Source organism: Dama dama, chromosome Y (assembly GCF_033118175.1).
Source record: "Dama dama isolate Ldn47 chromosome Y, ASM3311817v1, whole genome shotgun sequence".
Classification (NCBI taxonomy): domain Eukaryota; kingdom Metazoa; phylum Chordata; class Mammalia; order Artiodactyla; family Cervidae; genus Dama; species Dama dama.
Genome location: NC_083715.1, coordinates 2,578,949 through 2,594,771, shown reverse-complemented (window position 1 = coordinate 2,594,771; position 15,823 = coordinate 2,578,949).

The window sequence follows — 15,823 nt, the reverse complement described above, 5'->3', positions numbered from 1 at the left end:
CTTTCCTTCCTTGCACCCAGGATTCTTATCTCTTAGTGGTAAAATTGATCCCCATCCCTGAGATGGCATGTCCTTTTCTAAAGACTCCTGTTCCATAATCACATTATCTACTAGAGTAGCAATCAACCACATGTGGTTCTTTATAGTTAGCCAATTAAAACTGAATAGAGCACTTCACTGGAAGTCCAGTGGTTTGGCATCTGCCTGCCAATGCAGAGGACAAGGGTTCGGTCCCTGCTCCAGGAAGAACCCATATGCCATGGAGCAACTAAGCCAGTGTGCCACAACTACTGAGCCCATGCACCCTAGAGCCTATGCTTCACCATGAGAGAAACCACTGCCATGAAAAGGCCACACGCTGCAACTAGACAGTAGTCTCTGCTCGCCACAACTAGAGAAAGCGTGTGTGCAGCAGTGAAGACCAAGTACAGCCCAAAATAAATAAAATAAATTTAAAAATTCAGTAGAAAATTCAGCTCATTATGTCTATTTCATGGGCTCCACAGCCAAATGGAGCCAACAAATACCATACTGGATGCTGCACATTTTGCATCATTGCACAAAACTCCATCAGACAACATAGGTTCGGAGGGCAAACAAATTCACTGCTGTATTGACAGGTTCAATTAGGGAGGATCTTGCAAGCTGGCCAGGAGACATATCTCCTTTAGCCCAAGCTGTCTTAAAACAGTAAAACATGATTCTGGAACAACTACCATCTCTCTCCCTCACTTCCCCTTCTTCCCTTCTCTCTCTCTCCTCCCTCTTTCTCTGTCTCTCCAGAATTTCTGCTACTTTGAGAATTTACATACTCTAGCAATGCAAGGCTTATATTCCTCTATGCTGACCATCCACAGCCTCAAGCTCCATCTCCACTCCTCCATAACCTCTATTGAGTTTTCCTCACTTTACTTTATCTGGGCCCCCATGGGCATCCTAGTTGGGAGACCCCTGATCCAGAGCAATGTCATCAAGATGGGAGGATCCTAGGGCCCACCATCCTAATACATTAACAAGAACTGTACTGAAAAGCCAGTGCTGACTTCAGAGACCCAGGCACTGAGGAAAAATTAATAGCGAATTTTCCCCCAGTCGGTTGCTTTGCCTGAAATTGAAAAACCACTGCCCAGTGGCCCCCAGTCCTCCCGTAAAGCTTTAAAGCTGCTGTAGGGGTTCACCAGGCTCTTAGGCCCCTGGGCAGAGTTCCCTGCACTTTCCCTGACATCAGAGTAAGGCATGTGGGAAGAATCTGGTTTTCTCATCTGCCAGGGGATTGTCGGGGAGTGCTAAAGTGGGACAACAGTAGTGAGCACATTTTGGCTTAATAAAAGACCACAATGCTCAGCTAGACACTACCTCATACTTCGCCAGCTGACCTGGATGGAGTTACCTGCTGAACCGACAGGGAGGGGAGCTGTAGGAGGTGGAGGACACAAGGACACTGGGCCCTGGGGGTGAGGACCCTATGCTTCACAACTCTGCTGCGTGGGGGGAAGCCCTCTCAGGCTGAGGATAACAACTCCTCACTGCCCAAGGTGCTTCTGGCCTCTCTGGACTCAAAGCGTGACTATAATCCTGTCTGTGTGTTAGGGGTGGGGGAGATATGAGGGGGAATGCTTGGCCAAGACAGAGGGTGGTTTTCCTGTAGCCTCACCATTGGTGAGTCACAGTGGTGCTAAGGAATGAACACTTTCTGACCCAGAGAAAAACATACAAACAGTCTTGTGCAAGGAAGCCAGTCATCCCGGTGAGAAAACTGGAAACATCTGTAGTTCCCTCAACTGGGTCATGGAGGAATGAACTGTGGTATATCTATTCAGGGGGCTGCAACCCAGCAGCTCAGAAGGCAGATGGAGATTTTTAAATTAGCACAAACATATCCTGCAGTGCAAAAGCATCAGACTAGAGAATGAGACAGCCAGTATCACAGGGGTCTAAAGTGATTAAAAACAAGTTGAAAACAAAATGAGAATGTACACACAAAAACCGAATATTTCCATACACATAAATTAAAATGGAAAGATCTGGGAGATCATAAATCTGACTGGAATCAGGTACTTATGTCAATGGGAAAGCAAGTCTTGGCAAAGAGCCCTCCTTGCAGCTCCCACCATGACCTAAGCCACAATTACCTCCTACCTACACCCGGGGACAGCAAACTATTACCTGGGGGCAAAATCTGGCTGGCCACCTGTTGTATAAATAATGTTTTACTGAAACACTGCCATGTTCACTCATTTGCTTATACTCTGTGGCTGATTTTGTCCTACAATGGGAGAACTGAGTAGTTGACACAGTGACAGTCTTGACCCTGAAAAACTTAAAATATCTGGTCTCTGGTTCCTTAGAGAAGCTGTTTGATGACCTCTTCATTTCTACCCTCCCTTCTTCCAGCCTAGTTTTCATCCAGCAGCTAGAGGGATCCTATTAAACACTAAGTCAGATCCTGGCTCTCCCCTCCTCAAAACCCCACAATGGCTCCCACCTCCCACCACAACTCAGGCCCCACTCTTCTGTGTATGCTTCCACTCAGCACCTTCCACCCCCCTCACCCCCATTCTCCCAATGTACAGCAGACATAGCTTCTGCTAGTCCTTCTACAACCCTCATCCTCTTGCCTCAGGGCCTTTGCATTTGCTGTTCCTTCTGTTCTGAATCCTTCTCTCTTTCCAACTATCTAAAGCCTACAAAGGATTGTTGATGTCACTGCCTTTGTAAAACTGCCCTAAGAATTCTGCCCATTTCAGGACAAATGCTTCTCTGTTTCTGCAATTTGTGGGGCCTGTAGGATTAATCTGGGCCTGACACACTGGCTGATTTCTTTCATCTACTAAACTGGGAAATCAGAAAGGTAGTGTTTTTGTTGTTGTTGTTGTTTTGTTTGTTTGTTTTTTACTGGTTTTTGCAAGTGCAGAGAGTACAGCAGAGTCTGGGGTCTGGGTCAAATTCTGACTCTGCTACTGAATAACAGAATGAACTTGGACAAGTATTGAGCTGTAAGGCTTTTTCTGTAATTGAGCTGCAGAATGGTACTTCTCACATAGGGTTTTTTAAGGATTGAATGAATCAGCACACATGAAGCACTTTTAAAAGTCTCTCGACTGTATAAAATACCACATACATGCTTGCCTTGATTATTGCAAGTATTACTATTGGGAATTCCATTGCCTCAAACTGAGTTGAGTTCACCACTGCAAGAGGTTCATGGATGGTCAGTTCTGTTTATGAAACAATGAAGCAAAGCAGAACACTGTAGTCTTCAGTCCTAATCCCATGGGCACATCAGGATGTTACATGTTAATACGTCTCAGGGAACAGGGAGTGGAAGAGAACTGGAGGAGACACATTCAGTTTCAGGTGGCCTTGACTTTGTAACTGGTCTTCAAAAGCTCATCCCTGGACAACAGTAGCAGCCCTGACATTTCCTAGGTGTGTGATCCTGGGCAAATTACTAGATACTTATGAGTCTTCAGTTTCTTGTTGTTGTTTTTAACAAACTTTCCATTTTAGAACACTTTTAGATTTACAGAAAAATTGTGACTATAGTATAGGGTATTCCCATATGCTACCCAGTTTCCCTTATTGTTAACATCATATATTCAGTTTGCCACAACCGATAAAACAAATATCACTATATTATTATTAGCTAATTTTAATTCTGTTGTTTCCACTACCATCCATTTTCCCTTCCAGGATCCCATCTGTAGTACCACATTATATTTTTTTCATCTTGTCTCTTTGATTCTTCTGGACTGTGATATTTTCTCAGACTTTCCCTGGTTTTGATTATAGTTGAAAGGAATGCTGGTCAGGCATTTTGCAGACTGTCCCTCAACTGGGATTTATCTGAGGCTTTTCTCATGTTTAGACTGGAGCTAGGCGTTTTGGTGAGGAAGATCACAGAGCTAAAAGTGCCAGTCTTAACACAGCACATCAAGGATACATTCTATCAACACGACTCAACACTGGTGGTGTTGACCTTGATCACCTGGCTCATGTAGTGATCCGTAGGTTTCTCCACTGTAAGGCTGAGTGGAGAAACCTGAGGACCTCCACCTTTCCACATTATTCTCTTTGGAAGGAAGAAATCATGCTAGGCTCACAGTGAAGTGTAGAATATTTACATAAATTATTTTGATTTTTTTCTGTATGAGATTTGTCTCTCCTCCCCTACTTATTTATTTATTCATTTATTGGTGTCAGTATTCAAATGGGTATATCTTTCCTTTTCTCCTTTGCTTTTCGCTTCTCTTCTTTTCACAGCTATTTGTAACACCTCCTCAGACAGCCATTTTGCTTTTTTACATTCCTTTTCCTCGAGGGTGGTCTTGATCCCTGTCTCCTGTACAATGTCACGAATCTCCGTCCATAGTTCATCAGGCACTCTGTCCATCAGATCTAGTCCCTTAAGCCTATTTCTCACTTACACTGTATAATCAAAAGGGATTTGATTTAGGGCATACCTGAATGGACTATTGGTTTCCCCCTCTTTCTTCAATTTAAGTCTGAATTTGGCAATAAGGAGTTCAAAACTGAGCCACAGTCAGCTCCCAGTCTTATTTTTGCTTACTGTATAGTGCTTCTCTATCTTCAGCTGCCAAGACGATGCAGGCTGTGAAAGTGCCACACTAAATATGTCAGCAAATCTGAAAAACACAGCATTGGCCACAGGACCGGAAAAGGTCAGTTTTCATTCCAATCCCAAAGAAAGGCAATCCCAAAGAATGCTCAAACAACCACACAGCTGTACTCATCTCACATGCTAGTAAAGTAATGCTCAAAATTCCCCAGGCAAGGCTTCAGAAATACGTGAACCATGAACTTCCGGGTGTTCAAGCTGGTTTCAGAAAAGGCAGAGGAACCAGAGATCAAATTGCCAACATCCAATGGATCATCAAAAAAGCAAGAGAGTTCCAGAAAAACATCTATGTCTGATTTATTGACTATGCCAAAGCCTTTGACCGTGTGGATCACAATAAACTGTGGAAAATTCTGAAAGAGGTGGGAATACCAGACCACCTGACCTGACTCTTGAGAAACCTGTATGCAGGTCAGGAAGCAACAGTTAGAACTGGACATGGAACAACAGACTGGTTCCAAATAGGAAAAGAAGTAGGTCAAGGCTGTATATTGTCACCCTGCTTATCTAACTTATATGCAGAGTACATCATGAGAAATCCTGGGGTAGACAAAGCACAAGGTGGAATCAAGATTGCTGGGAGAAATTTCAATAACCTCAGATATGCAGATGACACCACCCTTATGGCAGAAAGTGAAGAAGAATTAAAGAGCCTCTTGATGAAAGTGAAAGAGCAAAATGAAAAAGTTGGCTCCACATTCAGAAAACTAAGATCATCGCATCCGGCCCCATTGCCACTGCTGCTAGGTCGCTTCAGTCGTGTCCAACTCATAGACGGCAGCCCACCAGGCTCCCCCATCCCTGGGATTCTCCAGGCAAGAACATTTGAGTGGGTTGCCATTTCCTTCTCCAGTGTGTGAAAGTGAAAATTGAAAATGAAGTTCCTCAGTCGTGTCTGACTCTTAGTGACCCCATGGACCACAGCCTACCAGGCTCCTCCATCCATGGGATTTTCCAGGCAAGTGTACTGGAGTGGGGTGCCACTGCCTTCTCCACCGTTCCCACTGCTTCTTGGCAAATAGATGAGGAAACAGTGGAAACAGTGGCTGACTTTATTTTTGGGGGTGGTCCAAAATCAGTGCTGATGGTGATTGCAGCCATGAAATTAAAAGACGCTTACTCCCTGCAAGGAAAGTTATGACCCACATAGACAGCGTATTAAAAGCTGAGACATTACGTTGTCCACAAAGGTCTGTCTAGTCAAGGGTATGGTTTTTGCAGTAGGCATGTATGGATGTGAGAGTTGGACTATAATGAAAGCTGAGCACTGAAGAATTGATGCTTTTGAACTGTGGTGTTGGAGAAGAGTCTTGAGAGTCCCTTGGACCTAATGGACATCCAACCAGTCCATCCTAATGGAGATCAGTCTTGGGTGTTCATTGAAAGGAGTGATGTTGACGCTGCAACTCCAATCCTTTGGCCACCTGATGTGAAGAGCTGACTCATTTGAAAAGACCCTGATGCTGGGAAAGATTGAGGGCAGGAGGAGAAGGGACCAACAGAGGATGAGATGGTTAGACGGCAACACCATGTCGATGGACATGGGTTTGGGTGGACTCTGGGAGTTGGTGATGGACAGGGAGGCCTGGCATACTGCATTTCAGGGGTCACAAAGGGTTGGGCATGACTGAGCGACTGAAGTGAAGTGAACTGTGTCAGTATGGACTCGTGGGTACTTACTTTATGGTTAAGGTTGTGTGTTTCCTTAGTTTCTCAGTCATGTCTGACTCTTTATGATTCCATGGACTGTGGCCTGCCAGGATCTTCTCTCCATAGACCTTTTGAGGCAAGAATACTGGAGTGGGTTGCCATTTCCTACCCTCAGGAACTCTTTCTAACCAAGGAATCGAATCTGCATCTCCTGTGTCTCCCTGCATCAGCAGGCAGATTCTTTACCACTATGCCACCTGGAAGCCCATACTTAGGGTTAGATGCTATGCTATTTTAATACTCAAATTGTTCCAGCTCCAACCATTGGGAACTCTTCTGGTCAACTCTTGTATCCCTGTGACAAGAGATGACACATCATCACGGGGTTTTGTGAGTATGTCCTTAGTTTGGGGTACTGTAAGATGTTCCATGTTATGTGTCTTCCCTGTCCAGCCCTAGAATCAGTCACTTATCCAAGGAACCCTGATTCTTTGCACCAGAAAACGGTGTTGAGAAGTCAAGATCTGGGTGCTAGCTATGCTAGTTGCTACAGGAGTGTCATTGCTTCTGGACCCTCTTGGACTGTTTCTTCTGGGCCTTCAAGGTCTCCAGGATGTTAAAATCATGATATACTGTTATTGCATCCATTTGTAGATGTGTAGTGTGGCATGTGGCTGGCCTAATAAAGGATATCAATTATAGTCCAGACCCTTTTCTTCACCAGCATGGAAGCTGAAGTTCAGGCAGGATCAGTGGAACTTACATAAAGAGTCACAGGGCCTGGGAAAAGGTGTTACAGGATTGCAGGAGTGCCTCACCTTTCATCATCAATGACAGTGGTGTATCCTTTTGTCTTGTGGTCAAAGTTCAGAGTTAATTTCAGGGTGACATCAATCTCCTCAAATGCATGGGAGAGCATCCCCTTTTTTTCTTTGCTCTGCAATTTGTGGAGAATGGGATTTACTGATCCTTTCCATGACTGTTTGGTGGAACTCCTATTTAAAACATTCTGGACTTGGTGCCTTTGTAGAAATGTATGTCTTTATCCACAATTTCAGTTTCTCATGGTCATTGATTTACCATATTTTTAAAAGAATTGCCCCTTGGGTTAATTTTTGATAATTTGTACCTTCCTGAAAAGTGTCAGCTTCATCCAGGTTTTCAAGTTCACTGGTATAATATTGCTCTTGGCATTCTCCTAATTAGGGCTTTCCTGTTGGCTCAGATAGTAAAGAATCTGCAGGCAATGCAGGAGACTGGGGTTTGATCCCAGGGTGTGGAAGATCCCCTGAAGAAGAGAATGGCTATACACTCCAGTATTCCTCCCTGGACAATTCCATGTACAGAGGAATCTGATAGCTACAGTCCATGGGGTTGCAAAGAGTTGGACATGACATAGCGACAAATTTCTGAACAGTAAGCCTGCTGACAAATACCCATCAAAATCCTTTCTGATAAACCTGGTGACAGCTGGGCTCTTCCTGCTGACCTGCTCTGCTGTGGTCAAATCCCATTACTTTTTGTCCTTGGCTGCTCGGAGACACAAATGCAGAAACGAAGTTGTTGACGCACTGGCTTTAGAAAAGTGACTCAGAGTGCAGATGGACCCTCTGCTCACTCCTTCTCCTCCAAGGCAGGGATATTTTAGGCGTGGGTTTGCTTAATCCTGCCTATAGATTAGCTAGCGAGAGGCCTGCTTCCTGGGAGGTAAACCAGGGCCATCTTTGTCGTGTTGTCTGCATGCTTAACTTCTCTGAAGAGCATTAAAGAGGCTGTGTCCCATGTTGCATTAATGACCAGTTAGGCAAGACATCTTGGAGAGCAGCTCAGCGCTGACACACTGAAATATTATCCTCCCTGATAGCTTCTGCAGAACTCTAAAGCAGACGCTAAGCAATCAGGCCCATGTGTCAGGTAGGCAGCCTTCCCAGACTCCAACCATTCTGAGTCCGCCCAGCAGGAGCCTTCCCAAAGCTCCAGCAGCATCTAGAAATAGTCTCCCTCTGGCCCACCCACCTGCCTGGCCATGTCTGGGTTGTACCAGGGATACCTTTTGCCAAAACCTTTCAGTTGATCTTGTTTCTTATGAAGGACTCTTTCTTCAATCCACTCTGTGGACCTGTTCTTCCCCAAGACAACATTCATCTCAAAATTGTATCTCCTATGGGAAAAAAAAAAAAAAAAATGTACTAGCCTAAAAGTCAGCTTGGCCTGGGATCAGACCTCCACTGTGTCCTTACTAGCTCTGTGACCCTCGAAAAGTGACCTCTCTGGGTTGCATTCATCATCCATAAAATAGACTTAAAAAGAAATATCTCCTTTGCATGTTACTTGTGAGATTTCAGTGAGAAAATGCACGTGTGATGCCATTACAGTGTTAGAGCTCAATACAAGTCATCCCTGAGTAAGTTAACCTCTCTATGCTGCAGTCTTCCCACCTCTAAAATGGGGATACAGAGCAGAATCTACTTCTGTGGATGCTGTAAATACAGGCATACAGGTGAGCAGTCAGGACATGTCAGCTGTCACTGTGATTGAGTTTATTATTCCCACCCTACCCAACTCCAACCTCTGTGCAGGTTCTACTTTGTAGAAATGCATTCAAATCCTGTTTATTGCTTTGTTCCCACTGCATGTGTGGGAGGGAGGGAGGGTGCTGTAGTAGCGTGGTGTGGTTTAGGCTGCTGTTATCTGTGTGACTTTTGCATGTACAATGAGAAGATGACATTCTAATTCACAGAGGAGTTTTTCATCTTCACTTTCTTCACTTACACCGGAAATTTATTCTCTTGCTCTCAGTCCTTCCCCAGGCTTTCTGGCTCGTCTATCCTCCCTCTTTTCTTTCTCCCTCTGAACCCACTGTCTACAGCCCTATACAAGTGGAGATTTAATTTTCTGAACCCACTGTCTACAGCCCTGTGCAAGTGGAGAATTAAATCTTTGCTCTCAGCCAGCTGGCAAGTATTCTCCTGGGAGAGACAGCACAGCACAGCAGATACTTGTAAGGGCTCTGGAGCCAGGCTGCCTGGGTCTGAATACTGCCAGTGCCAACTTTGTGACTTTGGATTATTCACTTCACCTCTCTGTACTTCTGGCCCTTCATTTTTAAAATCGATCTTATGTACTGAATGTTTGTTTCCTCCCCAAATTTCATGTGTTTAAGTGCAAACCTTCAATGTGGCTCTATTTGGAGAGGGGACATCTAAGGAAGTCATTAATGTTAAGAGAGGTCATACGGGTAAGACCCAGACCTGATAGGATTGGTGTGCTCATCAGGGCTTTCCTTGTGGCTCTAGGGTGAAGAATCTGCCTGCCAATGCAAGAGGCACAGGTTCAATCCCTGGGTCAGGAAGATTTCCTGGAGGAAATGGAAACCCACTACAATATTCTTGCCTGGGAAATTCCATGGACAGAGAAACCTGGTGTGCTATAGTCCATGCAGTCACAAAGAGTCAAACAGGACTTAACAACCGGGCACATGCACTCACAACAGTCAAGAAGAGACTCAAAACTGGCTAGCACACACACATACTCTCTCTCTCCCTCTTTTCTCTCTCTGTCTCTCCTGTACACAAATCAAGGAAAGCTCATATGGAGACAGCGAGAAGGTGATCTCTACAAGCCAGGAAAAGACCTTTCACCAGAAAGCACACATGCCAGACTCTTAATCTGGGACTTTTTGCCATCAGAAATGTAAAGCTGCTCAGCAGTCTCTGACCGTGTGACTCCATGGACTGTAGCCTGCCAGGCTCCTCTGTCCATGGGATTCTCCAGGCAAGAACACTGGAGCAGGTTGCCATTCCCTTCTCCAGGGGATCTTACCAACCCAGGGATTGAACCTGAGTCTCCTGCACTGCAGGCAAACCCTTTACCATCTGAGCCATCAGGAAAGACCCAAATTCACTTCTGTTGTGTAAACCATATAGTCTGTGGTGTTTTGCTATGGCAATGTGAACAGACTGAGACAGTAGAGATAAGAATAATGAGAATTAAAGAAGTTAATACATTTAAGCTACACAGAATAGTGCCTGGTACCTAGTAAGTGCTCAGTAAATGCCAATTATGACTATTGTCGTTATTATTATTGTCATCACCATCCTCACTGAAAACGTAGGTCATATCACACATATATAGCACTCCAGAGCCGAACTGTCTCATAGAACTTTCTACAGTGAGCTGTTACTTAGTTGCTAAGTCGCATCTAACTCTTTTTGACCCCATGGACTCTAATCTGCCAGGCCCCCCTCTGTTCATAGGATTCTCCAGGCAAGAATACTGAAGTGGCTTGCCATTTCCTACTCCAGGGGATCTCACCCTCCCAGGGATCAAACCTTCATCTCCTGCTGGGGAGGCAGACTTTTACCCACTGAGCGACCATGGAAGCCTAACGTGATGAATATGAGGTAAACGTTCTGTCTCATCCAACATGATAGCCATCAGCTACATGTGGCTTATTACATAAAAACTACTTAAAGTCCATAAAAATCCAGGGCCTCGGTCACACTAGACATATTTCAAGTGCTCAGTAACTTCAGGTAGCCAGTGGCTACTGTGCTGGACAGTGCAGAATAGAACACTGACATTGCTTAAAAAATTCTGTTGGCTGGCACTGCTCTAGAATATTGGTTTTAGCTCGTTTTGACTGGGTCCTTCCATAAGAGATACATTTTCTATCGCACAGAGATTTAGATTACTGAAACAGAACTGATCTCCCTGAAACAATTTCTCAAACAGTATTCATTATCATGATTTGTGATGCCCTCTTACCATACCTCTTTCAGTCAACTCTCCTTTTTAAATGTTTAAAAACCTGGCTTCTAATTACTAGAGAAACACAAATCTAAACTATAATGAGGTATCGTCCTACATTGGTGGATGTAGGAATGACCATCATTAAAAAGTCCACAAATAACATATGATGGAGAGGTTGTGGAGAAAACCTGCCACACTGGTGGCGAGAATATAAATTGGTGTAGCCACTCTGAAGAACAACTTAGTTGGCATATGCCCGAGCAGTTCCACTCCTGGGCATATGTCAGAGAAAACACTTCTGATTCGGAATGACACTACATCCCATGTTCATTGAAGCACTGTTTACAATAGCCAAGACACAGAAGCAACCTAAGTGTTCATCAACAGAGGAATGGCTAAATCAGAAGTGGTACATATATACAAAGGAATATTACTCAGCCATGAAAAAGAATCTAATAGCGTCATCTGCGGTAACATGGGTGGACCTAGAGTGAGGTCAGAGAAAGGCAAATAACATATGAAATCACTTCCATGTGGAGTCTAAATTATGATACAAATGAACTTATTTACAAAACAGAAATGGACTCACAGACGTAAGAAACAAACTTACATCACCAAAGGGGAAAGGGAATTAGGGATGACCAGATACACAACACTATATATAAAACAAACAAAAATTATACTTAGCACAGGGAACTGTATTCAATATCATATAACAAATCATGTGGAAAAGCATATAAAAAATATATGTGTATCACTGAATCACTTTGCTGTATACAAGAGACGAACACAACGTTGTAAGCCAACTATACTTCAATAAAACAAACAATAAATAAAACTTTAGTTTCATTCTAAGCAATAGCACCATGACATCACTGGCATAATATGCTAGTCATTTACCCTCTAAAACATTAGAAAGAAAGAAAAATAAGTCTAACAACAACAAAATTTTTTTCAAGTATAAATAAGTTACATGAATCCCGGGTCATGCTGAACACCAGGTGATTCGTAAATATGGTAGGGTTGACTAGGTGATACATAAATACAAAGGCTCTGGGTAGCATTTCTCAGTGGAGTGTCCCTGGCATTTTGTGTGGAATGGTTCTTCGTTGCATAAGGCTGTCCAAAGTACTGTATTATGTGGCCTCTATGGCCCCGTCTGCTAGAAGTCAAACATTCTTCCCTTTTGTGTGACAACCTACACTTCCCTCCCATTTCCAAAGTCACTCTCCCCCACTTGACACTTGAGAGCAAAGGAAGGTGAGGAAAGTCAGGATCTGCCTCATTCACCTCTTCACCCAGGGGGTGCATGGAATAAGAACATCACCACCCCGCTGCACACTGAGACCTGAAATCACACCCCAGAGGGCTTGGCATCCAGCCTGCACTCACTGGGATGCAGAGCTGGCTGCCGCCCCCACATGGCAGAAGCACATGTGCAGTTCTGTGAGCCCAGGAGGTTTGACTGCACCAGAGCCGCAGTCGTGTGAATTTCAATCGAACCTCCACCCTCTCCCCACAGCCCAGCTGACGTTTCAGGCGAGGGTCCTCTGCCCTGGATTTTACTGCAAAAGAAGTTCTTGCACAAAGGTAAAATGGCCAGGTAATTGTCAAGACATATGCCCAAGCTCCAACAACTGGCTGTTATTAACTGAAGTCCAGGTCACCCACCACAGTCATATCTTTGCCATGTCTCTGTATTACATGTTTTGTTACTAGATCGTGGTTAAATCAGGGATTGGGTAAGCTAGTTGTATTTTCTAGCTCATCATACAATATTTATATTTAACAATTATTAATCAATTTGCCCCTGTACCGTGTTACCCCATTCTTGGGTTGTCCCAGGGGGACATGTGGCCCTCTGGTGGGGAGGCCCACCTGTTGGACATGTACATGGGAGTAGGCTCTGTGCCAGTTGCTCCCATATATCTCCCATCATCACCAGAAACCTGGAATGCAGGGCCTTTACAGGTACCCATTTAACAGATGAGAAAACTGGCATTCGAAGAGATGCAGTGACTTGCTCAGGTGACACAGCCAGGAGATGCTGGAGCCAGAAGTCAAAGGCAGACTGGACTGATGAGCAGGTGTTTGCCTTAAAACCAGGAGACACATCCTGAATGTCCTGAGGGAAAGGTGAATTTGGCACCTATTTTGTCTCTGACCACTTCTTCCTCCCCGTGGATTCTCCCCTGGGAGCACTTTCACACTTGAGGCTTGGAATCACTGATTTAATGCAAAAACACTTGCTTCCACCATTGCCCTCATTGGTCTTCACCACCTGGCAGCCAGAGGGCGCCTCTGAACCATGAGTCAGGTCATGTTGCTCCCCTGCTCAAAATCATCCAGTGGCTTCTCATCACCCTCAGGTTGTTATCCGGAGCCTTACCATGGGTCATAGGATCAGTCGTCCCCTCCCCCAAACCGTCCTCCACAATAGTTCCTGCTCTTGCTCTAGCTGCCTTGGCCTCTCCTCCCTATTCTGGAACTTGCTAACTTTGCCCATGCCCCAGGGCCTTTGCACTGCCATTTTCTCTGTCTGGCACTCTTTTTGCTTAGATACACACATGGTCCTCTGTTTCATCTCCTTCAGGCCTCTACTCCGATGTCAGGGAAGACTTATCCGGTTATACCAAGTAAAACAGCTCCTGGGAACATCTCCTCTGACTCTACTACTCTCTCTTTGGAGCACGTTATCTAACATTTTACATTCAATTGTTTATAGTCTGTTTCCCCACTGGAAAGTCAATGACTCCAGGGTGGGGGATCTTGCTGTTTCTTTCTTTCTTTTTATTTTTCCACTGAATTCACAGCACTTAAAAGTAGGGCCTGGTGAATACCAAATTCTTCATAAATCACTGCTGCTTGTGGAAACTGCTGTAAATTAGGAAACCTCCTAATTTACAGACAGTGCTGCAGGCTCAAAACAGAAAGGGATCAGACTTTGTTCCCTAAATGCCATAATTTAACCATCAGCCCAGAAGCCAGGCCTCAGACTGGACTCCTGCAGGCAGCACACCTCTGCCCAGCTTCCCTAGGGAGCTCCATGAGGCTGCTTGTCAGATTTTGACTACCCTCCCTCCCACCCCCAGGCACCAGCAAGCAATATGTTTTCACTTGTGTGAGTCTTAACTTCTCCATCGAGTACCATGCTTTCAATTCTGCCCAGGTGCCTTCAGGGCTTCTGGCACTGGGGACATTTCAGGAAAATAAAAAGTGTAGAGAATTTAAAAAAAAGAAAAGAAAGAAAACACAACCAACTGGCTTCCCTGAGTAGCTCAGCTCAGCTCAGGTAATTAAGATCATTTTCTAAGAGGTGCACCTTTCACTTTGAGGTCAGTGAGGAATAGCAGAGGGGGAAAGGTTCTGAAGTTATGGGCTTGAACTCAAACACAATGGTCCCCCCTAAATACCTGGCTCTGAGTCTCAGGTTCAGCCAAAGCGGACAAGGCCCCCTACTATGTATCTGCATTTCTACTACATAAGAGTTACGAATGCTTATGTATTTGCCTGACAGTTTGGCCTCAGGCTTCCCTGGTGGCTCACACGGTAAAGAATCTGCCTGTAATGGAGGAGACTGGGTTCAATCCCTGGGTTGGGAAGATCCCCTGGAGAAGGGATTGGTTTCCCAGTCCAGTATTCTTGACTGGAGAATCCTATGGACAAAGGACTCTGGTGGGCTATACAGTCCATGGGGCTTGCAAGAGTCGGACATGACCGAAGGACTAACACACTCTTGGTATCGTCGCGGGAGTGTACCAGACATCTCAGACCCCAGACACCCTGGACAGAAGGATGGATTCTTCATCTTCCCTATGTTGCCCATCACAGAGAGCAGCACCATCACCCAGGTCAGACAGAGGCCTGGAGTCTCTCTTGACTCCTCACTCTCCACCTAAGCCCTTGTCCAACCTGTGAGCAAGGCCTCTCAGCTTTACTGCCATCCCTAAGCACACGTCTTCTCATCTCATTCCAACCCATTTTTCTTCTTTTGCTTGGAATTCTTGCCTGGAGAATCCCATGGAGAGAGGAGCCTGGTAGGCTACAGCCCACAGGGTCACAAAGAGGGAGCTACTTCACTCACCTCTGTGTTGGTTCCCCTGTCTCTCCCTTCCCCCTCTTGCCTGTTCTCCAAGCAGCAGCCAGACTTGTCATCGTGACACATAAACCAGGTCACAGGGCTCTTCCTGTTTCATGCTCCCCACCCCATGGTTGTCCACAGCACTTAGAATAAACCCTGATGTTTATGGCTTGTGTCTGGCTCATGCCTGCCTCTCCGGGCTCATCTCTCTCTGCTTTCACTCACCCACTGCAGTCACATGACCTCCTCGCTGATAATACAAGACATCACACTCGTTCTCACCTCAGGGCCTTTGCACTTGGCTGACCTCTGCCATCATTCAGGCCTTAGCTCAAGTGTCATGTCCTCAAGACACCTTCTGTGACTCCCTTGAGAATGAGAATGCTGTTACCTGACCCTACTCCTTCACTATCACACCTAATTGTTGTCTTTTCTTCATATCCTTTTCACCCTCACAAGCATTCTTGTTTATAGATTTGTTGGTTGTTTATTGCCTGGTCCCCAGGGATTTAGGGTGAATCCTGAAGACAGACATGGTCTCTGCTCTAAGCAAGAGATATTCTAAGCAATTCTAAGCAAGAGATAGCAAGAAATTAAATCTACCATGGACTTTTCAGCTACAAGCACCAGTAGTTTTCATTTTTTTGCTGAAGTGACTTGGGTTTTGCTATGTGTGATCAGCTGAGTCTTTACTACATTAG